Here is a 25,527-nt window from a genome sequence, read left to right on the forward strand (position 1 = left end):
CACATTAACACTATCCTACACCCACTAGGGACAATTTAAAAAACCCATTTACCAAGCCAATTAACCAACATACATGTGCGTCTTTGGAGTGTGGGAGGAACCCGAAGATCTCGGAGAAAACCCACACAGGTCACGGGGAGAACGTACAAACTCCGTACAGACAGCACCCGTAGTGGGGATCGAACCCGGGTCTCCGGCGCTGCATTCGCTGTAAGGCAGCAACTCTACCGCTGCGCCATCGTGCCGCCCAATTGCAACAGCTATCTCTCTTTCTCTCTCTCTCTCTCTCACATAAACAGCTCCCTCTATTTAAATTGCAAGATTTTTTCTTTTAATACTGAGATGCACATGATTCAGAGACAGAGAAAACATTGATAAGATTCCATCTATTCATTTATCTGTTATGGTGCGTCATGCTTTCTGGAGTAATAACCTACTCATCGAGAATGGGGGAAGGGCAGGCAAAATCTGGGAGCTGTTCCAAAAGAGTTGTTGACGGTTTTGAAAACAGAAAAGATGTACAAAGAGGTAGACTGTCACCCGAGTCTGGATAGCCTTCAGTTTTGTTTTTTTAGTTTTTAGAAATTAATCTAAATTAAATCTCCCTTCTGTTTCTTTTGTTTAGTACAGTTTAGTGATACAGCACGGAAACAGGCCCTTCGGCCCACCGAATCCTCACCGACCAGCGATCCCTGGACATTAATACTATCCTACACACGCTTGGGACAATTTTTTTTAGATTTATACCGAGCCAATTAACCTTCAAACCTTTACATGTGGCAGGAAATTGAAGGAAACCCACGCGGGTCACTCCGTACAAACTCCGTACAGACAGCACCCATAGTCAGGATCGAACCTGGGTCTCCGGCGCTGTGAGGCAGCAACTCTACCGCTGCCGCCCAGTGTCGCTGGCCTTGGGATCTCCATGACAGATCATTCTCACAGATGCTTTTAGGCTTGTACTCGCTGGAATTTAGAAGACTGAGGGGGAATCTTATTGAAACATATAAAATTCTTAAGGGGTTGGAGAGGCTAGATGCGGGAAGATTGTTCCCGATGTTGGGGGAGTCCAGAACCAGGGGTCACAGCTTAAGGATAAGGGGGAAGTCTTTTAGGACCGAGATGAGAAACCATTTCTTCACACAGAGAGTGGTGAGTCTGTGGAATTCTCTGCCACAGAAGGTAGTTGAGGCCAGTTCATTGGCTATATTTAAGAGGGAGTTAGATGTGGCCCTTGTGGTTAAAGGGATCAGGGGGTATGGAGAGCAGGCAGGTACGGGTTACTGAGCTGGATGATCAGCCATGATCATATTGAATGGCGGTGCAGGCTCGAAGGGCCGAATGGCCTACTCCTGCACCTATTTTCTATGTTTCTATGTGTCTCTGTAAAGTTTTCTCCAAAATCCTCAGCCCATTTCATGGCTTCTAGACCGAGGGGCCGACTGGACTGAGAAAACTGCTTGGAGAGTTTCCTGATTCGGCCAGAGAGCACAGAAATGTATAGTCCAGGAAGGGAGATGTGTGGGAAGGAACTGCAGATGCTGGTTTACACCGAAGATAGACTCAAAGTGCTGGAGTAACTCAGCAGGTCAGGCAGCATCTCTGGAGAGAAGGAATGGGTGACGTTTCGGGTCGAGACCCTTCTTCAGCCTCTCAGCTGCCGTGGAGTTACTCCAGCATTTTGTGTTTATCTTTTGTTGGGGGGGGGGGGGGGGAGATTTGATTGAATGTTTTTGAAATAACTAGCTGAGGGCAGTGTGGTTAATGTAATTGAACGAGGCTGTTAAGGTCCAAACGTATAAGATTGGTCCACAAGATTTGAGTCCACAGCTACAAGGCAAGTGGCAAATTGGTTTGAAATTTGGCTTGGAACACAAAGTGCTGGAGTAACTCAACAGTCAGGCAGCATCTCTGGAGGAAATGTGTAAGGAGGTACATGCAGATGCTGGTTTAAACCGAAGATAGGCACAAAAAGCTGGATTAACTCAGCGGGACAGGCAGCATCTCTGGAGAGAAGGAACGGGTAAGGGAGACGCTCGACCCGAAACGACACCCTTTCCTTCTCTCCAGAGATGCTGCCTCTCCCGTTGTGTTACTCCAGCTTTCTGAGTCGATCTTCAGCATCTCTGGAGGACGTGGAAAGGCAACGTTGTGGGTCGGGTTGGGAAAGGTCCAGTCCTGAAACATCGCCTGTCCATGTCCTCCAGAGATGCTGCCTGCCCCACTGAGTTAATCCAGCACTTTGTGTTCCAGCCAAGATTCTAGCATCTGCTGTTGCTTGTGACTCCGTAATAGGCTGGGCTAGAGGAGGGAGAGGTGGAGATTTGTTTAGGGGATTGGAAGCGTCTGACCAGTAGTGTAATATAGAGATCAGTGCTGGAATTGTTAGTTTGTTACATACATTAATGATTTGGGTATGAGGACATGAGGTATGATTAGTAGGTTCATAGACGACACAAAAATCAATGGTATTATTAATCGTGTAGGTGGGTATTCTTAGGTTACAGGGTGATTGATGACTTGGGTAAGGTGGGCTGAGCATTTTTGTTTAGTTTAGAGATGCAGCACAGAAACATGCCCTTCACCCCGCACCGACCTGCGATCCCCGCACTGTAGACAATAGGTGCAGGAGGAGGCCATTTGGCCCTTCGAGCCAGCACCGCCATTCAATGTGATCATGGCTGATCATTCTCAATCAGTACCCCGTTCCTGCCTTCTCCCCATACCCCCTGACTCCACTATCCTTAAGAGCTCTATCTAGCTCTCTCTTGAATGCATTCAGAGAATTGGCCTCCACTGCCTTCTGAGGCAGAGAATTCCACAGATTCACAACTCTCCGACTGAAAAAGTTTTTCCGCATCTCAGTTCTAAATGGCCTACCCCTTATTCTTAAACTGTGGCCCCTTATTCTGGACTCCCCCAACATTGGGAACATGTTTCCTGCCTCTAACGTGTCCAACCCCTTAATAATCTTATACGTTTCGATAAGATCCCCTCTCATCCTTCTAAATTCCAGTGTATACAAGCCTAGTCGCTCCAGTCTTTCAACATATGACAGTCCCGCCATTCCGGGAATTAACCTAGTAAACCTACGCTGCACGCCGTCAATAGCAAATGCAGGGTATAGAGGGATTATGGATCATGTACAGGCAGATGAGGCCAATTTAACTTGGCATCATGTTTGGCACAAACATTGTGGGCCAGAGGGCCCCGTACCTGTGCTGTCCTGTCCGACGTTCCTAAGAGAGCATGGAGCTTATGGTACAACTATGTAACGCATTCTTTAACTTCCCCTCCCATTCCCACATTGACCTTTCTGTGCTGGGCCGCCTCCTCTGTCAGAGTATGGCCCAACGCAAACTGGAGGAACAGCTGCTCATATTTCGCCTGGGCAGCTCACATACCCCAGCGGTATGAATATTGACCTCTAGATTGCTTTCCCTCTCCCTCCATCCATCCCCCCATCCCAGTTCGCTGACCAGTCTGACTGTCCTCCTGATTACATTTTATCTGTGTATCAGTCTGAAGAAGGGTCTCGACCCGAAACGTCACCCATTCCTTCTCTCCCGAGATGCTGCCTGACCTGCTGAGTTACTCCAGCATTTTGTGAATAAATACCTTCGATTTGTACCAGCGTCTGCAGTTATTTTCTTATATTTTATCTGCGTATGCTTTGTTGTCACCTTCCTCTATTCTGTGTGATCTATTCTACATTTCCCTTCACCTTCGTCCCTCCTGATGTCTCGTTTTCACACCTTGCTCTTCCTTATCTCTGTGCCTCCCTCTCCCCTGACCCTCAGTCTGAAGAAGGGTCTCGAGCCGAAACGTCACCCGTTCCTCCTCCCCGGAGAGGCTGCCTGTCCCGCCGAGTTACTCCAGCATTTTGTGTCTGTCTTATTTTATCCTAGAGATAGTTTGGAAGTGGAAAGCATTACCTCAGGGACTGGTGATGCCACGATTTGATATATAAAGGAATATTCCTGCTTCAAAATTTCTCACAGAAAAAATTAGACCTGAAAATGTTTTTACTGTACTTGCTTGTGTTTCATTGTTATTTTGAAAAGCAATTTAATTTGCTAGTAATTTAAAAATGGAATACTTGTACTTAAATAATGTGCCTAAATGACACCATTAGGATTATTGCTTTTTAGAGTTACTGTCATGGATTAATATACACCATTGCAAAGAGACATTACTGCGTTACTAAAACTGTATGACTTTTATTTATTTCGCTCATTCCCCCATTTGAGCTGTTGAAAATCAAATTTGCAATGACACTTGGAGGTTATTGTTAAAAACTCACAGAAATCAAAGGACAGAGATAAAAACAATAGATTCTTGAAATGATGTTAACTTTACTCATCGAAGGTATTTATTCACAAAATGCTGGAGTAACTCAGCAGGTTAGGCAGCATCTCAGGAGAGAAGGAATGGGCGACGTTTCGGGTCGAGACTTTTATCGAGATGATACTAAGCTGGGGGGTAGTGTGAATTGTGAGGAAGATGCAATAAGGCTGCAGGGTGACTTGGACAGGTTGTGTGAGTGGGCGGATACATGGCAGATGCAGTTTAATGTAGATAAGTGTGAGGTTATTCACTTTGGAAGTAAGAATAGAAAGGCAGATTATTATCTGAATGGTGTCAAGTTAGGAAGAGGGGATGTTCAACGAGATCTGGGTGTCCTAGTGCATCAGTCACTGAAAGGAAGCATGCAGGTACAGCAGGCAGTGAAGAAAGCCAATGGAATGTTGGCCTTCGTAACAAGAGGAGTTGAGTATAGGAGCAAAGAGGTCTTTCTACAGTTGTACCGGGCCCTGGTGAGACCGCACCTGGAGTACTGTGTGCAGTTTTGGTCTCCAAATTTAAGGAAGGATATTCTTGCTATTGAGGGCGTGCAGCGTAGGTTCACTGGGTTAATTCCTGGAATGGCGGGACTGTCGTATGTTGAAAGGCTGGAGAATTAGGCTTGTATACACTGGAATTTAGAAGGATGAGGGGGGATCTTATTGAAACATATAAGATAATTAGGGGATTGGACACATTAGAGGCAGGAAACATGTTCCCAATGTTGGGGGAGTCCAGAACAAGGGGCCACAGTTTAAGAATAAGGGGTAGGCCATTTAGAACGGAGATGAGGAAGAACTTTTTCAGTCAGAGAGTGGTGAAGGTGTGGAATTCTCTGCCTCAGAAGGCAGTGGAGGCCAGTTCGTTGGATGCTTTCAAGAGAGAGCTGGATAGAGCTCTTAAGGATAGCGGAGTGAGGGGGTATGGGGAGAAGGCAGGAACGGGGTACTGATTGAGAGTGATCAGCCATGATCGCATTGAATGGCGGTGCTGGCTCGATGGCCTACTCCTGCACCTATTGTCTATTGTCTATTGAGACCCTTCTTCAGACTGAAGAAGGGTCTCGACCCGAAATGTCGCCCATTCCTTCTCTCCTGAGATGCTGCCTGACCTGCTGAGTTACTGCAGCATTTTGTGAATAAATACCTTCCATTTGTACCAGCATCTGCAGTTATTGTCTTATATTAACTTTACTCATCCTCTTTTGCAAAAGGGATTTTGGTGGCACGGTGGCGTGGTGTAGAGTTGCTGCTACACAGTGCCAGGGACCCAGATTAATTCGATCTTAACTACAGGCGCTTGTCTGTTTTGGAGTTTGAATGCTCTCTCGGTGACCTGGGTGGGATTTTCCCGGGTGCTCAGGCTTCCTCCCACATCCCAAAGGCAAACAAGTTTGTAGGTTTAATTGGCTTCGTACAATTGTAAATTGTCCCTCGTGTGTGTGTGTGTGTGTGTAGAATAGTGTTAATGTGCGATGTTCGCTGGTTGGCACGGACTCGATGGGCCGAAGGGCCCGTTTCCCTGCATCTCTAAAGCTAAAACAAAAAAAACCCTAAAAAGTAGCACAAATCTTTTATACAGCACCCATAATTTAGAAAAAATATCTCAAGGTGCTTCATCGGAACATCATCAAAGAGACAAAGTCGATGTTGAGCTGCTTAATGAGCTGGATATAGAGTGAGATGTTAGCAGGTAGACACAAAAATGCTGGAGTAACTCAGCGGGACAGGCAGCATCTCTGGAGCGAAGGAATGGGTGACGTTTCGTGTCGAGACACTTCTTCAGACTCTTTGGAGATATTAGTAGCAATGATTTAATTGATTGAAAGGATACGGGCCCTTCAGCCCAGACCGACCATTGATCAGCCATCGCACTAGTTCTGTGTTGTCAATAGACAATAGACAATAGGTGCAGGAGGAGGCCCTTCGAGCCAGCACCGCCATTCAATGTGATCATGGCTGATCATTCTCAATCAGTACCCCGTTCCTGCCTTCTCCCCATACCCCCTGACTCTGCTATCCTTAAGAATGGTGGTGCTGGCTCGAAGGGCCGAATGGCCTCCTCCTGCACCTATTGTCTATTGTTCTTATCCTCAAACTGAGGTTTTCTGCATTTTATTCTTCTTTACAGCCTCTGCAATTTATTGTTAAGCTTTACAACCACGTCCCACTCTCTCCTGTCATCCTCTAAACCAAGGGTTCCCAACTTGGGGTACATTTACCCCCAGGGGGTAAATTTCACCTCCTCAGGAAGTAAATTTGTTGATTCTGGATTTGTACTTTTTTTTTTCAATTATAATTTTTTTTAAAAATGTATTTAGTTTCGAGGTAGAAATGTTGACCTCTAGATTGCTTTCCCTCTCCCTCCATCCATCCCCCCCATCCCAGTTGGCTGACCAGTCTGACTGTCCTCCTGATTAAATTTGATCTGTTTATGCTTTGTTGTCACCTTCCTCTGTTCTGTGTGATCTATTCCACATTTCCCTTCACCCAGCATCCCTCCTGATGTCTCGTTTTCACACCTTGCTCTTCCTTATCTCTGTGCCTCCCTCTCCCCTGACTCTCAGTCTGAAGAAGGGTCTCCCCAGAGAGGCTGCCTTTCCCGCCGAGTTACTCCAGCATTTTGTGTCTATCTTATTTTATCCTGGAGATAGTTTGGAAGTGGAAAGCATTACCTCAGGGACTGGTGATGGCACGACTTGATATATAAAGGAATATTCCTGCTTCAAGACACGATTTCTCACAGAAAGAATTAGACCTAGAAATGTTGTTTGATGTGTTTTCCCATTGACTGACGGTGTTTGGTTCTGGTGCACCGGTATCTGTTCATCATTAGTTGTTCATAAATAAGTGAAATAGCATTGCTATGTGCTATTATTATTGTTATTTGAGCTTAAAATAATAATAATGTTAAAAACAGTATTTTAAAATTTCCCCATTGTCGGTTGCTTTTATGGTAGAAGTGCAAACTCAAATCACTGAACAAAACAGGGTGGGGGTAAATTTACTTTTGAAAAGTTGCCTCAGGTAAACGGGACGATAACGGTTGGGAACCCCTGCTCTAAACCCCACAGTGAATGTGCTTCTTGTTTTTGGTCTCTATCTGTAGTTTATTCCTCCCCTTTAAGTTCCGCCATCGCTGGTGAAGTAGAATTGTCGGCCATTCCGTCAGCGTTAAGGAAACAACGATCCAAAACTTTGCCACAAAATGATTGCTGCATGAGTTCACAAGTGATAGGAGCAGAATTAGGCCAATAGACAATAGGTGCAGGAGGAGGCCATTCGGCCCTTCGAGCCAGCACCACCATTCAATGTGATCGTGGCTGATCATTCTCAATCAGCACCCCGTTCCTGCCTTCTCCCCATACCCCCTGACTCCGCTATCCTTAAAAATATCCATTGACGGCCTCCACAGGCTTCTGTGGCAATGAGTTCCACAGATTCACCACCTACTGACTAAAGGCTGACTAAAACATCTGTTGTAACCAACCCATGGAATTCCTTGGGAAATTTGCACTGTTATTCCGTTGGTGGCCCTCTCTAGAATAAAGAAAAATAAGACACTGTGAAATAATGACAAGAAATAACTTGCATTCAGTCAATTCAAGTGTTCTTTACACCCATTGAGGAACTGTACTTTTAGATTATCATTTATTATCAAGGGAAGATTGAGTCTGATTAATGTGCTTGAAACTTTTCATGAGATAACAGGGGGACAGTGTATGTGATGTAGTCTAAATCAGTTTTAGCAAGGTGCCTGACAAAATCCCAAAGCCATTTCACCTCAGTATCCTGACATTTACTGTGTATTCTCTTGTCTAATTTTTTAGATTTAGATTTAGAGATACAGCGCGGAAACAGGCCCTTCGGCCCACCGAGCCCGCGCCGCCCAGCGATCCCCGCACATTAACACTATCCTACACACACTAGGGACAATTTTTTACATTTGCCCAGCCAATTAACCTACATACCTGTTTGTCTTTGGAGTGTGGGAGGAAACCGAAGATCTCGGAGGAAACCCACGCAGGTCACGGGGAGAACGTACAAACTCCGTACAGACGGCACCCGGAGTCAGGATTGAACCTAAGTCTCCGGCGCTGCATTCGCTGTAAGGCAGCAACTCTACCGCTGCGCCACCGTGCCGCCCTTATTGCATCAAATTGCATCAACCCAAATGATAAACTCACGCTTATAGAGACGGAAAGTCATACAGCATGGAAACAGGCCCTTCAGCCCAACTTGCCCATGCTGACCAGGATGCCGCATCTACACTAGTCCCATCTGCCCGCGTGTGGCCCATATCCCACGAAACCATTCCTATCCATGTACTTGTCCCAAATGTCTTTTAAATGTTACCTGCCTGTTATTATAGTACCCAGGCAGCTTGTTCTATATTATATACCACTCTTTGTGTATAAAAAGTTGCCCCTCAAGTTCCTATTAAATCTCCCCCCCCCCCCCCCTTTGTTCCATATGGTTCAGTTGAGTTTATTGACAAAATGCTGGAGTAACTCAGCAGGTCAGGCAGCATCTCAGGAAAGAAGGGATGGGCGACGATCCAGGTCGAGACCCTTCTTCAGACTGAGTTTATTGTTCAGTTTAGATTTTTGTCATATGTACTGAGGTACAGTGAAAAGCTTTACCCACCACTCCTCTGAATTGAATCAATTTCTTAGCTGAAACTTGCCATGGATGTGGATAGAAAAATCATTTCCCTGCATTTACTTTCAGAGAGTACACCCTGGACCCAGTGCTGGAAGGTTGCATTAAACCATGCAGCTCGTTCATGATCAGCACAGACATGACGGACCGAACGGCCTCTTCTCACATCACAAATTCTTCAGTTTATATCATATCATATCATATATACAGCCGGAAACAGGCCTTTTCGGCCCACCAAGTCCGTGCCGCCCAGCGATCCCCGTACACTAACACTATCCTACACCCACTAGGGACAATTTTTACATTTACCCAGCCAATTCACCTACATACCTGTACGTCTAGGTTAATTCCCGGAATGGCGGGACTGTCATATGTTGAAAGATTGGAGCGACTAAGCTTGTATACACTGGAATTTAGAAGAATGAGAGGGGATCTTATCGAAGCATATAAGATTATTAAAGGGTTGGACACGTTAGAGGCAGGAAACATGTTCCCAATGTTGGGGGAGTCCAGAACCAGGGGCTACAGTTTAAGAACAAGGGGTAGGCCATTTAGAACGGAGATGAGGAAAAACCTTTTCAGTCAGAGTTGTAAATCTGTGGAATTCTCTGCCTCAGAAGGCAGTGGAGCCCAATTCTCTGAATGCATTCAAAAGAATTAGTTTATCATATCATCATATCATATATATACAGCCGGAAACAGGCCTTTTCGGCCCTACAAGTCCGTGCCGCCCAGCAATCCCCGTACATTAACACTATCCTACACCCACTAGGGACAATTTTTACATTTACCCAGCCAATTAACCTACATACCCGTACGTCTTTGGAGTGTGGGAGGAAACCGAAGATCTCGGAGAAAACCCACGCAGGTCACGGGGAGAACGTACAAACTCCTTACAGTGCAGCACCCGTAGTCAGGATCGAACCTGAGTCTCCGGCGCTGCATTCACTGTAAAGCAGCAACTCTACCGCTGCGCTACCGTGCCGCCCGAGTTTAGAGATACAGCGCGGTAACAGGCCCTTCAGCCCACCGAGTCTGCGCCGACCGTGATCTCCGCACACTAACGCTACCACACACACACACACACACACACACACACACACGCACGCACGCACGCACGCACGCACGCACGCACGCACGCACGCACGCACACACACACACACACACACACACACACACGCGGGACAATTTTACATTTTATACCGAGCCAATTATCCTACAAACCCGCACGTTTTTGGGGAGTGGGAAGAAACCGAAGATCTCGGAGAAAACCCACGCAGGTTAAGGGGAGAACGTACCAGACAAGCACTCATGGTCAGAATCAAACCCGGCTCTCTGGCGCTGTAAGGCAGCAGCTCTACCACTATGCCACCATGCCACCCTCTGAATTAATAGCAGGCCTTTCATTTAACAGGAGGCAACAATGCAGCACTCTGACCATGATAGATAGACTGACGTTTCAGCAGAAATTACACAATCAAGACAAAAATAACGGAGGTAAATTGAAGAACGAAATCGCAATTGCAATGATAGTTAATGTTATTATTGATAATTGTTATTGTTAACAACTCAGAGAAATCAATGGACGGAGATGCAAATAGACAATAGGTGCAGGAGGAGGCCATTCGACCCTTCGAGCCATTCAATGTGATCATGGCTGATCATTCTCAATCAGTACCCCGTTCCTGCCTTCTCCCTATACCCCTTGACTCCGCTATCCTTAAGTGCTCTATCTAGCTCCCTCTTGAATGCATTCAGAGAATTGGCCTCCACTGCCTTCTGAGGCAGAGAATTCCACAGATGATAGATTCCTGAAAGTATGTTCACTTTACTCATCCTCATTTGCAAAGGGCATTTCAGTAACTTTCATTTATGTAGCACCTATAATTTGCTAAAAATATCCCAAGATGCTTCATCAAAAGAAAAAAAAGTTGATGTTGAGCTGCTTTATTTACTGGATATAGAGTGGGGTCTTAGTAGCTTATTGATTTAATTGATTGAAAGATACATGCCCTTAGGCCCAAACTGACCATTGATCACCCATCACACTAGTTACAGCCGAGATAACAAGACAAAAATAACGGAAGTATAACTTTTATTTCCTCTCTTTCTTCGGAACGGATTACTGTGAATTACTAAAAATTATGGAAAACGTTTAAGTATTCCATTATAGTTTTTTTTTTTGTATTCTCAGAAGGGTAAAGTCCTATTTAAACAAAATACGATGGAGGCTGGAAATATTAGGTCAGGTAGCATAAGTTGAAGGAGAAACAGAAAAAAACTTTTGGGTTAATATAAAATTTATTAGGACTGGAAAATTGTAATAGAGGAGATATAGTACTGGTGTCAAGGGTTAATGGGGGAGAAGACAGGAGAATGGGGTTAGGAGGGAGAGATAGACCTGATGGGCCGAATGGCCTAATTCTACTCCTATTCCTTATTACCTAAGGAGTTTTCACTCTTCTGTACCTCTCGCCTAATGGGAGAGGGGAGAAGGAATGACCGTGGTGGGACTGTTCCTCAATTATGCTGGTAGCCTGGTGGAGTGTAAATGGAGTCAGTAGAAGGGGGAGGTTGCATCTATATCTGGGTGCTTTTACTCAGTTTCCACAGAGATTCTAGTTTTCAGGCAACTGGACCACCCTACCGCAACCAGAGAGCAGTCCTGGTCGATCTAGAGGTTAAGGGGGAAGTCTTTTAGGACCGAGATGAGAACGTTTTTTTTCACACAGAGAGTGGTGAATCTGTGGAATTCTCTGCCACAGAAGGTAGTTGAGGCCAGTTCATTGGCTATATTTAAGAGGGAGTTAGATGTGGCCCTTGTGGCTAAAGGGATCAGGGGGTATGGAGAGAAGGCAGGTACGGGATACTGAGTTGGATGATCAGCCATGATCATATTGAATGGCGGTGCAGGCTCGAAGGGCTGAATGGCCTACTCCTGCACCTATTTTCTACGTTTACCTCATTGGTGATCCTGGGACTACCTTTGATCGGACTTTACTGGCTTCACCTCGCATTGAACGTTATTCCCTTATCTTGAATCTGTACACTGCGAATGGCCTGATTATAATAATGTATTGTCTTTCCGCTGGCTGGCTAGCGGGCAACAAAAAAGCTTTTCACTGTACCTCGTTGCACTTAGAAAACATAGAAAATAGGTGCAGGAGGAGGCCATTCGGCCCTTCGAGCCAGCACCGCCATCCATTGTGATCATGGCTGATCATCCACAATCCACAGTAACCTGTGCCCAACTTCTCCCCATATCCCTTGATTCCACTCGACCCCAGAGCTCTATCTAACTCTCTCTTAAATTCATCCAGTGACTTGGCCTCCACTGCCCTCTGTGGCAGAGAATTCCACAAATTCACAACTCTCCGGGTGAAAAAGTTCCTTCTCACCTCAGTTTTAAACGGCCTCCCCTTTAGTCTAGGAATATGGCCCCCTGGTTCTGGACGACCCCAACATTGTGAACATTTTTCCTGCATCTAGCTTGACCAGTCCTTTTTTTTATAATTTTGTACGTCTCTATAAGATCCCCTCTCATCCTTCTAAACTCCAGCGAGATACAAGCCTGGTCTTTTCAATCTTTCCTCATATGACAGTCCCGCCATCCCGGGGATCAATCTCGTGAGCCTACGCTGCACTGCCTCGATTGCAAGGATGTCCTTCCTCAAATTAGGAGACCAGAACTGTACAAATTACTCCAGACGTGGTATCACCAGGTCCCTGTACAACTGGAGAAGAATTGTCAATGAACTAAACTGAACAGAGCTGAGTTTTCAGACCAGACTGGAGTGGAACACCGCCTCGTGTCGTGTGCTGAGTCATAAGCAGCTGCGGTCTCCTGCAAATGTAATCCTCATCTATTGTGTGTCGGCTGTGAACAGTTGTGGGGACATTGACAGGAGCCTCTTCTGACACACAGTTGCGACGCTCAGAGACGTTCTGTACAGCGTTGCCTGTGGAGCAGTAACACAGTGTCAGTCTCCACATTCTGACAAAGAAAAGCAGCAACAGAAAGGGAAAGTCTGAAGTAAGGAATCACAACACTCATTAGAATGAAAAGAAGAATCCCGCCCTGCTGTAAATATCCAGCCCAGAACGACAGACAGAGTAAACCCGTCTCTCCGGTATAATAGCTCGACGTGCGATGGCTTATATTACTGGACACATCAATAGTCAATAGTCAATAGTCTTTTATTTGTCACATACACATCAATGTGCAGTGAAATGAAAGATTTCCCGCAGTTCAACAATAAGACCAATAAGAATAATCAATAAAAATGCAATAACACATACAATCATAAACCAACACCAAACAAAAGAAACATCCATCACAGTGAGTCTCCTCCAGTCACCTCCTCACTGTGATGGAAGGCCAGAATGTCTTTTCTCTTCCCCTGCCGTCTTTTCCCACGGTCAGGCTGTTGGAGTTGCCACATCGGGGCGGTCGGGGCTTCCGACAATGAAGCCCCCGCCGGGCGGAGAAAAATCCCGCTGCCTATTTTTGGCCGCGCCGGACGGTGAAAGGTCCGCGGCGGGCCGACCCAAGCCCCGCGATTCGAGGCGGGCGAAGACATCTTCCCATCCCCTCCCCTTTCTGCTTCCGCATAGACCGTTCCCTCCGTAACTCCCTGGTCCACCCGTCCCGTCCCACCCAAACCACGCCCTCCCCTGGCACTTTCCCCTGCAACCGCAGGAGATGCAACACCTGTCCCTTTACCTCCCCCCCCCCCCCCCACCTCGAATCCATCCAAGGACCCAAACAGTCTTTCCAGGTGAGGCAGAGGTTCACCTGCACCTCCTCCAACCTCATCTATTGTATCTGCTGTTCCAGATATAAAATTCCCTACATCGGCGAGACCAAACGTAGGCTCGACGATCGTTTCGCTCAACACCTTTACTTAGTCCTCCTTAACCAACCTGAACTCCCGGTGGCTCAGCACTTCAATTCCCCCTCCCACTCCCAGTCTGACCTTTCTGTCATGGGCCTCCTCCATTGTCATAGTGAGACCCACCGCAAGTTGGAGGAACAGCATCTCATATTTCGCTTGGGCAGCTTGCACCCCAGTGGTATAAACATTGATTTCTCTAACTTCAGATAGTTCCTCTGTCCCTCTCTTTCCCCTCCCCCTTCCCAGTTTTCCCACTGTCTTCCTGTCTCCTACTACATCCTATCATTGTCAATAGACAATAGGTGCAGGTGTAGGCCATTCGGCTCTTCGAGCCAGCACCACCATTCAATGTGATCATGGCTGATCATTCCCAATCAGTACCCCGTTCCTGCCTTCTCCCCATTCCCCCTGACTCCGCTATCCTTAAGAGCTAGCACTCTCTTGAAAGCACTCAGAGAATTGGCCTCCACCGCCTTCTGAGGCAGAGAATTCCACAGATTTACAACTCTCTGACTGAAAAGGTTTTTCCTCATCTCCGTTCTAAATGGCTTACCCCTTATTCTTAAACTGTGGCCCCTGGTTCTGGACTCCCCCAACATTGGGAACGTGTTTCCTGCCTCTAACATGTCCAACCCCTTAATAATCTTATATGTTTCAATAAGATCCCCTCTCATCCTAAATTCCAGTGTATACAAGCCTAGTCATTCCAGTCTTTCAACATATGACAGTCCCGCCATTCCAGGAATTAACCTAGTAAACCTACGCTGCACGCCCTCAATAGCAAGAATATCCTTCCTCAAATTTGGAGACCAAAACGGCACACAGTACTCCAGGTGCGGTCTCACTAGGGCCCTGTACAACTGCAGAAGGACCTCTTTGCTCCTATACTCAACTCCTCGTGTTATGAAGGCCAACATTCCATTGGCTTTCTTCACTGCCTGCTGTACCTTCATGCTTCCTTTCACTGACTGATGCACTAGGACACCCAGATCTCGTTGTACGTCCCCTTTTCCTAACTTGACACCATTTAGATAATAATCTGCCTTCCTATTCTTACCACCAAAGTGGATAACCTCACACTTATCCACATTAAACTGCATCTGCCATGCATCCACCCACTCACACAACCTGTTCAAGTCACCCTGCAACCTCATAGCATCTTCCTCACAGTTCACACTGCCACCCAGCTTTGTATCATCTACAATTTTTTCTAATGTTACTTTTAATCCCTTCATCCAAGTCAGTGTGGAGTGTGGGAGGAAACCGAAGATCTCGGAGAAAACCCACGCAGGTCACGGGGAGAACGTACAAACTCCTTACAGTGCAGCACCCGTAGTCAGGATCGAACCTGAGTCTCCGGCGCTGCATTCACTGTAAAGCAGCAACTCTACCGCTGCGCTACCGTGCCGCCCGAGTTTAGAGATACAGCGCGGTAACAGGCCCTTCAGCCCACCTAGTCTGCGCCGACCGTGATCTCCGCACACTAACGCTACCCCACACACACACACACAAACACACACACACACACACACACACACACACACACACACACACACACACACGCGGGACAATTTTACATTTTATACCGAGCCAATTATCCTACAAACCCGCACGTTTTTGGGGAGTGGGAAGAAACCGAAGATCTCGGAGAAAACCCACGCAGGTTAAGGGGAGAACGTACCAGACAAGCACTCATGGTCAGAATCAAACCCGGCTCTCTGGCGCTGTAAGGCAGCAGCTAAACCACTATGCCACCATGCCACCCTCTGAATTAATAGCAGGCCTTTCATTTAACAGGAGGCAACAATGCAGCACTCTGACCATGATAGATAGACTGACGTTTCAGCAGAAATTACACAATCAAGACAAAAATAACGGAGGTAAATTGAAGAACGAAATCGCAATTGCAATGATAGTTAATGTTATTATTGATAATTGTTATTGTTAAAAACTCAGAGAAATCAATGGACGGAGATGAAAATAGACAATAGACAATAGGTGCAGGAGGAGGCCATTCGACCCTTCGAGCCATTCAATGTGATCATGGCTGATCATTCTCAATCAGTACCCCGTTCCTGCCTTCTCCCTATACCCCTTGACTCCGCTATCCTTAAGTGCTCTATCTAGCTCTCTCTTGAATGCATTCAGAGAATTGGCCTCCACTGCCTTCTGAGGCAGAGAATTCCACAGATGATAGATTCCTGAAAGTATGTTCACTTTACTCATCCTCATTTGCAAAGGGCATTTCAGTAACTTTCATTTATGTAGCACCTATAATTTGCTAAAAATATCCCAAGATGCTTCATCAAAAGAAAAAAAAGTTGATGTTGAGCTGCTTTATTTACTGGATATAGAGTGGGGTCTTAGTAGCTTATTGATTTAATTGATTGAAAGATACATGCCCTTAGGCCCAAACTGACCATTGATCACCCATCACACTAGTTACAGCCGAGATAACAAGACAAAAATAACGGAAGTATAACTTTTCTTTCCTCTCTTTCTTCGGAACGGATTACTTTGAATTACTAAAAATTATGGAAAACGTTTAAGTATTCCATTATAGTTTTTTTTTTTGTATTCTCAGAAGGGTAAAGTCCTATTTAAACAAAATACGATGGAGGCTGGAAATATTAGGTCAGGTAGCATAAGTTGAAGGAGAAACAGAAAAAAACTTTTGGGTTAATATAAAATTTATTAGGACTGGAAAATTGTAATAGAGGAGATATAGTACTGGTGTCAAGGGTTAATGGGGAGAAGACAGGAGAATGGGGTTAGGAGGGAGAGATAGACCTGATGGGCCGAATGGCCTAATTCTACTCCTATTCCTTATTACCTAAGGAGTTTTCACTCTTCTGTACCTCTCGCCTAATGGGAGAGGGGAGAAGGAATGACCGTGGTGGGACTGTTCCTCAATTATGCTGGTAGCCTGGTGGAGTGTAAATGGAGTCAGTAGAAGGGGGAGGTTGCATCTATATCTGGGTGCTTTTACTCAGTTTCCACAGAGATTCTAGTTTTCAGGCAACTGGACCACCCTACCGCAACCAGAGAGCAGTCCTGGTCGATCTAGAGGTTAAGGGGGAAGTCTTTTAGGACCGAGATGAGAACGTTTTTTTTCACACAGAGAGTGGTGAATCTGTGGAATTCTCTGCCACAGAAGGTAGTTGAGGCCAGTTCATTGGCTATATTTAAGAGGGAGTTAGATGTGGCCCTTGTGGCTAAAGGGATCAGGGGGTATGGAGAGAAGGCAGGTACGGGATACTGAGTTGGATGATCAGCCATGATCATATTGAATGGCGGTGCAGGCTCGAAGGGCTGAATGGCCTACTCCTGCACCTATTTTCTACGTTTACCTCATTGGTGATCCTGGGACTACCTTTGATCGGACTTTACTGGCTTCACCTCGCATTGAACGTTATTCCCTTATCTTGAATCTGTACACTGCGAATGGCCTGATTATAATAATGTATTGTCTTTCCGCTGGCTGGCTAGCGGGCAACAAAAAAGCTTTTCACTGTACCTCGTTGCACTTAGAAAACATAGAAAATAGGTGCAGGAGGAGGCCATTCGGCCCTTCGAGCCAGCACCGCCATCCATTGTGATCATGGCTGATCATCCACAATCCACAGTAACCTGTGCCCAACTTCTCCCCATATCCCTTGATTCCACTCGACCCCAGAGCTCTATCTAACTCTCTCTTAAATTCATCCAGTGACTTGGCCTCCACTGCCCTCTGTGGCAGAGAATTCCACAAATTCACAACTCTCCGGGTGAAAAAGTTCCTTCTCACCTCAGTTTTAAACGGCCTCCCCTTTAGTCTAGGAATATGGCCCCCTGGTTCTGGACGACCCCAACATTGTGAACATTTTTCCTGCATCTAGCTTGACCAGTCCTTTTTTTTATAATTTTGTACGTCTCTATAAGATCCCCTCTCATCCTTCTAAACTCCAGCGAGATACAAGCCTGGTCTTTTCAATCTTTCCTCATATGACAGTCCCGCCATCCCGGGGATCAATCTCGTGAGCCTACGCTGCACTGCCTCGATTGCAAGGATGTCCTTCCTCAAATTAGGAGACCAGAACTGTACAAATTACTCCAGACGTGGTATCACCAGGTCCCTGTACAACTGGAGAAGAATTGTCAATGAACTAAACTGAACAGAGCTGAGTTTTCAGACCAGACTGGAGTGGAACACCGCCTCGTGTCGTGTGCTGAGTCATAAGCAGCTGCGGTCTCCTGCAAATGTAATCCTCATCTATTGTGTGTCGGCTGTGAACAGTTGTGGGGACATTGACAGGAGCCTCTTCTGACACACAGTTGCGACGCTCAGAGACGTTCTGTACAGCGTTGCCTGTGGAGCAGTAACACAGTGTGAATGAGACACCACATTCTGACAAAGAAAAGCAGCAACAGAAAGGGAAAGTCTGAAGTAAGGAATCACAACACTCATTAGAATGAAAAGAAGAATCCCGCCCTGCTGTAAATATCCAGCCCAGAACGACAGACAGAGTAAACCCGTCTCTCCGGTATAATAGCTCGACGTGCGATGGCTTATATTACTGGACACATCAATAGTCAATAGTCAATAGTCTTTTATTTGTCACATACACATCAATGTGCAGTGAAATGAAAGATTTCCCGCAGTTCAACAATAAGACCAATAAGAATAATCAATAAAAATGCAATAACACATACAATCATAAACCAACACCAAACAAAAGAAACATCCATCACAGTGAGTCTCCTCCAGTCACCTCCTCACTGTGATGGAAGGCCAGAATGTCTTTTCTCTTCCCCTGCCGTCTTTTCCCACGGTCAGGCTGTTGGAGTTGCCACATCGGGGCGGTCGGGGCTTCCGACAATGAAGCCCCCGCCGGGCGGAGAAAAATCCCGCTGCCTATTTTTGGCCGCGCCGGACGGTGAAAGGTCCGCGGCGGGCCGACCCAAGCCCCGCGATTCGAGGCGGGCGAAGACATCTTCCCATCCCCTCCCCTTTCTGCTTTCCGCATAGACCGTTCCCTCCGTAACTCCCTGGTCCACCCGTCCCGTCCCACCCAAACCACGCCCTCCCCAGGCACTTTCCCCTGCAACCGCAGGAGATGCAACACCTGTCCCTTTACCTCCCCCCCCCCCCCCCACCTCGAATCCATCCAAGGACCCAAACAGTCTTTCCAGGTGAGGCAGAGGTTCACCTGCACCTCCTCCAACCTCATCTATTGTATCTGCTGTTCCAGATATAAAATTCCCTACATCGGCGAGACCAAACGTAGGCTCGACGATCGTTTCGCTCAACACCTTTACTTAGTCCTCCTTAACCAACCTGAACTCCCGGTGGCTCAGCACTTCAATTCCCCCTCCCACTCCCAGTCTGACCTTTCTGTCATGGGCCTCCTCCATTGTCATAGTGAGACCCACCGCAAGTTGGAGGAACAGCATCTCATATTTCGCTTGGGCAGCTTGCACCCCAGTGGTATAAACATTGATTTCTCTAACTTCAGATAGTTCCTCTGTCCCTCTCTTTCCCCTCCCCCTTCCCAGTTTTCCCACTGTCTTCCTGTCTCCTACTACATCCTATCATTGTCAATAGACAATAGGTGCAGGTGTAGGCCATTCGGCTCTTCGAGCCAGCACCACCATTCAATGTGATCATGGCTGATCATTCCCAATCAGTACCCCGTTCCTGCCTTCTCCCCATTCCCCCTGACTCCGCTATCCTTAAGAGCTAGCACTCTCTTGAAAGCACTCAGAGAATTGGCCTCCACCGCCTTCTGAGGCAGAGAATTCCACAGATTTACAACTCTCTGACTGAAAAGGTTTTTCCTCATCTCCGTTCTAAATGGCTTACCCCTTATTCTTAAACTGTGGCCCCTGGTTCTGGACTCCCCCAACATTGGGAACGTGTTTCCTGCCTCTAACATGTCCAACCCCTTAATAATCTTATATGTTTCAATAAGATCCCCTCTCATCCTAAATTCCAGTGTATACAAGCCTAGTCATTCCAGTCTTTCAACATATGACAGTCCCGCCATTCCAGGAATTAACCTAGTAAACCTACGCTGCACGCCCTCAATAGCAAGAATATCCTTCCTCAAATTTGGAGACCAAAACGGCACACAGTACTCCAGGTGCGGTCTCACTAGGGCCCTGTACAACTGCAGAAGGACCTCTTTGCTCCTATACTCAACTCCTCGTGTTATGAAGGCCAACATTCCATTGGCTTTCTTCACTGCCTGCTGTACCTTCATGCTTCCTTTCACTGACTGATGCACTAGGACACCCAGATCTCGTTGTACGTCCCCTTTTCCTAACTTGACACCATTTAGATAATAATCTGCCTTCCTATTCTTACCACCAAAGTGGATAACCTCACACTTATCCACATTAAACTGCATCTGCCATGCATCCACCCACTCACACAACCTGTTCAAGTCACCCTGCAACCTCATAGCATCTTCCTCACAGTTCACACTGCCACCCAGCTTTGTATCATCTACAATTTTTTCTAATGTTACTTTTAATCCCTTCATCCAAGTCAGTGTGGAGTGTGGGAGGAAACCGAAGATCTCGGAGAAAACCCACGCAGGTCACGGGGAGAACGTACAAACTCCTTACAGTGCAGCACCCGTAGTCAGGATCGAACCTGAGTCTCCGGCGCTGCATTCACTGTAAAGCAGCAACTCTACCGCTGCGCTACCGTGCCGCCCGAGTTTAGAGATACAGCGCGGTAACAGGCCCTTCAGCCCACCTAGTCTGCGCCGACCGTGATCTCCGCACACTAACGCTACCCCACACACACACACACAAACACACACACACACACACACACACACACACACACACACACACACACACACACACGCGGGACAATTTTACATTTTATACCGAGCCAATTATCCTACAAACCCGCACGTTTTTGGGGAGTGGGAAGAAACCGAAGATCTCGGAGAAAACCCACGCAGGTTAAGGGGAGAACGTACCAGACAAGCACTCATGGTCAGAATCAAACCCGGCTCTCTGGCGCTGTAAGGCAGCAGCTAAACCACTATGCCACCATGCCACCCTCTGAATTAATAGCAGGCCTTTCATTTAACAGGAGGCAACAATGCAGCACTCTGACCATGATAGATAGACTGACGTTTCAGCAGAAATTACACAATCAAGACAAAAATAACGGAGGTAAATTGAAGAACGAAATCGCAATTGCAATGATAGTTAATGTTATTATTGATAATTGTTATTGTTAAAAACTCAGAGAAATCAATGGACGGAGATGAAAATAGACAATAGACAATAGGTGCAGGAGGAGGCCATTCGACCCTTCGAGCCATTCAATGTGATCATGGCTGATCATTCTCAATCAGTACCCCGTTCCTGCCTTCTCCCTATACCCCTTGACTCCGCTATCCTTAAGTGCTCTATCTAGCTCTCTCTTGAATGCATTCAGAGAATTGGCCTCCACTGCCTTCTGAGGCAGAGAATTCCACAGATGATAGATTCCTGAAAGTATGTTCACTTTACTCATCCTCATTTGCAAAGGGCATTTCAGTAACTTTCATTTATGTAGCACCTATAATTTGCTAAAAATATCCCAAGATGCTTCATCAAAAGAAAAAAAAGTTGATGTTGAGCTGCTTTATTTACTGGATATAGAGTGGGGTCTTAGTAGCTTATTGATTTAATTGATTGAAAGATACATGCCCTTAGGCCCAAACTGACCATTGATCACCCATCACACTAGTTACAGCCGAGATAACAAGACAAAAATAACGGAAGTATAACTTTTCTTTCCTCTCTTTCTTCGGAACGGATTACTTTGAATTACTAAAAATTATGGAAAACGTTTAAGTATTCCATTATAGTTTTTTTTTTTGTATTCTCAGAAGGGTAAAGTCCTATTTAAACAAAATACGATGGAGGCTGGAAATATTAGGTCAGGTAGCATAAGTTGAAGGAGAAACAGAAAAAAACTTTTGGGTTAATATAAAATTTATTAGGACTGGAAAATTGTAATAGAGGAGATATAGTACTGGTGTCAAGGGTTAATGGGGGAGAAGACAGGAGAATGGGGTTAGGAGGGAGAGATAGACCTGATGGGCCGAATGGCCTAATTCTACTCCTATTCCTTATTACCTAAGGAGTTTTCACTCTTCTGTACCTCTCGCCTAATGGGAGAGGGGAGAAGGAATGACCGTGGTGGGACTGTTCCTCGATTATGCTGGTAGCCTGGTGGAGTGTAAATGGAGTCAGTAGAAGGGGGAGGTTGCATCTATATCTGGGTGCTTTTACTCAGTTTCCACAGAGATTCTAGTTTTCAGGCAACTGGACCACCCTACCGCAACCAGAGAGCAGTCCTGGTCGATCTAGAGGTTAAGGGGGAAGTCTTTTAGGACCGAGATGAGAACGTTTTTTTTCACACAGAGAGTGGTGAATCTGTGGAATTCTCTGCCACAGAAGGTAGTTGAGGCCAGTTCATTGGCTATATTTAAGAGGGAGTTAGATGTGGCCCTTGTGGCTAAAGGGATCAGGGGGTATGGAGAGAAGGCAGGTACGGGATACTGAGTTGGATGATCAGCCATGATCATATTGAATGGCGGTGCAGGCTCGAAGGGCTGAATGGCCTACTCCTGCACCTATTTTCTACGTTTACCTCATTGGTGATCCTGGGACTACCTTTGATCGGACTTTACTGGCTTCACCTCGCATTGAACGTTATTCCCTTATCTTGAATCTGTACACTGCGAATGGCCTGATTATAATAATGTATTGTCTTTCCGCTGGCTGGCTAGCGGGCAACAAAAAAGCTTTTCACTGTACCTCGCTGCACTTAGAAAACATAGAAAATAGGTGCAGGAGGAGGCCATTCGGCCCTTCGAGCCAGCACCGCCATCCATTGTGATCATGGCTGATCATCCACAATCCACAGTAACCTGTGCCCAACTTCTCCCCATATCCCTTGATTCCACTCGCCCCCAGAGCTCTATCTAACTCTCTCTTAAATTCATCCAGTGACTTGGCCTCCACTGCCCTCTGTGGCAGAGAATTCCACAAATTCACAACTCTCCGGGTGAAAAAGTTCCTTCTCACCTCAGTTTTAAACGGCCTCCCCTTTAGTCTAGGAATATGGCCCCCTGGTTCTGGACAACCCCAACATTGTGAACATTTTTCCTGCATCTAGCTTGACCAGTCCTTTTTTTATAATTTTGTACGTCTCTATAAGATCCCCTCTCATCCTTCTAAACTCCAGCGAGATACAAGCCTGGTCTTTTCAATCTTTCCTCATATGACAGTCCCGCCATCCCGGGGATCAATCTCGTGAGCCTACGCTGCACTGCCTCGATTGCAAGGATGTCCTTCCTCAAATTAGGAGACCAGAACTGTACAAATTACTCCAGACGTGGTATCACCAGGTCCCTGTACAACTGGAGAAGAATTGTCAATGAACTAAACTGAACAGAGCTGAGTTTTCAGACCAGACTGGAGTGGAACACCGCCTCGTGTCGTGTGCTGAGTCATAAGCAGCTGCGGTCTCCTGCAAATGTAATCCTCATCTATTGTGTGTCGGCTGTGAACAGTTGTGGGGACATTGACAGGAGCCTCTTCTGACACACAGTTGCGACGCTCAGAGACGTTCTGTACAGCGTTGCCTGTGGAGCAGTAACACAGTGTCAGTCTCCACATTCTGACAAAGAAAAGCAGCAACAGAAAGGGAAAGTCTGAAGTAAGGAATCACAACACTCATTAGAATGAAAAGAAGAATCCCGCCCTGCTGTAAATATCCAGCCCAGAACGACAGACAGAGTAAACCCGTCTCTCCGGTATAATAGCTCGACGTGCGATGGCTTATATTACTGGACACATCAATAGTCAATAGTCAATAGTCTTTTATTTGTCACATACACATCAATGTGCAGTGAAATGAAAGATTTCCCGCAGTTCAACAATAAGACCAATAAGAATAATCAATAAAAATGCAATAACACATACAATCATAAACCAACACCAAACAAAAGAAACATCCATCACAGTGAGTCTCCTCCAGTCACCTCCTCACTGTGATGGAAGGCCAGAATGTCTTTTCTCTTCCCCTGCCGTCTTTTCCCACGGTCAGGCTGTTGGAGTTGCCACATCGGGGCGGTCGGGGCTCCCGACAATGAAGCCCCCGCCGGGCGGAGAAAAATCCCGCTGCCTATTTTTGGCCGCGCCGGACGGTGAAAGGTCCGCGGCGGGCCGACCCAAGCCCCGCGATTCGAGGCGGGCGAAGACATCTTCCCATCCCATCCCCTCCCCTTTCTGCTTTCCGCTATCCTTAAGTGCTCTATCTAGCTCTCTCTTGAATGCATTCAGAGAATTGGCCTCCACTGCCTTCTGAGGCAGAGAATTCCACAGATGATAGATTCCTGAAAGTATGTTCACTTTACTCATCCTCATTTGCAAAGGGCATTTCAGTAACTTTCATTTATGTAGCACCTATAATTTGCTAAAAATATCCCAAGATGCTTCATCAAAAGAAAAAAAAGTTGATGTTGAGCTGCTTTATTTACTGGATATAGAGTGGGGTCTTAGTAGCTTATTGATTTAATTGATTGAAAGATACATGCCCTTAGGCCCAAACTGACCATTGATCACCCATCACACTAGTTACAGCCGAGATAACAAGACAAAAATAACGGAAGTATAACTTTTCTTTCCTCTCTTTCTTCGGAACGGATTACTTTGAATTACTAAAAATTATGGAAAACGTTTAAGTATTCCATTATAGTTTTTTTTTTTGTATTCTCAGAAGGGTAAAGTCCTATTTAAACAAAATACGATGGAGGCTGGAAATATTAGGTCAGGTAGCATAAGTTGAAGGAGAAACAGAAAAAAACTTTTGGGTTAATATAAAATTTATTAGGACTGGAAAATTGTAATAGAGGAGATATAGTACTGGTGTCAAGGGTTAATGGGGGAGAAGACAGGAGAATGGGGTTAGGAGGGAGAGATAGACCTGATGGGCCGAATGGCCTAATTCTACTCCTATTCCTTATTACCTAAGGAGTTTTCACTCTTCTGTACCTCTCGCCTAATGGGAGAGGGGAGAAGGAATGACCGTGGTGGGACTGTTCCTCGATTATGCTGGTAGCCTGGTGGAGTGTAAATGGAGTCAGTAGAAGGGGGAGGTTGCATCTATATCTGGGTGCTTTTACTCAGTTTCCACAGAGATTCTAGTTTTCAGGCAACTGGACCACCCTACCGCAACCAGAGAGCAGTCCTGGTCGATCTAGAGGTTAAGGGGGAAGTCTTTTAGGACCGAGATGAGAACGTTTTTTTTCACACAGAGAGTGGTGAATCTGTGGAATTCTCTGCCACAGAAGGTAGTTGAGGCCAGTTCATTGGCTATATTTAAGAGGGAGTTAGATGTGGCCCTTGTGGCTAAAGGGATCAGGGGGTATGGAGAGAAGGCAGGTACGGGATACTGAGTTGGATGATCAGCCATGATCATATTGAATGGCGGTGCAGGCTCGAAGGGCTGAATGGCCTACTCCTGCACCTATTTTCTACGTTTACCTCATTGGTGATCCTGGGACTACCTTTGATCGGACTTTACTGGCTTCACCTGGCGATTCGAGGCGGGCGAAGACATCTTCCCA

General features: G+C 46.1%; 1 protein-coding gene across 2 annotated transcripts in view; it reads left to right on the forward strand.

Moving 5' to 3' along the window:
• The window catches only part of dhrsx (dehydrogenase/reductase (SDR family) X-linked), a 242,398-nt gene that overhangs the window by 24,814 nt on the left and 192,057 nt on the right, over positions 1-25,527 (forward strand). The window contains exon 1 of one of the 2 annotated variants that reach the window (XM_078402051.1): positions 20,989-21,073. The exons of the other annotated variant lie outside the window; for it this stretch is intronic. The gene's annotated coding sequence lies outside the window, so the exon portion shown is untranslated. Of the gene's footprint in view, positions 1-20,988; positions 21,074-25,527 lie in introns of those variants that run through there. 2 annotated transcript variants of the gene reach the window in all.

Source organism: Rhinoraja longicauda, chromosome 7 (genome assembly GCF_053455715.1).
Source record: "Rhinoraja longicauda isolate Sanriku21f chromosome 7, sRhiLon1.1, whole genome shotgun sequence".
Classification (NCBI taxonomy): domain Eukaryota; kingdom Metazoa; phylum Chordata; class Chondrichthyes; order Rajiformes; family Arhynchobatidae; genus Rhinoraja; species Rhinoraja longicauda.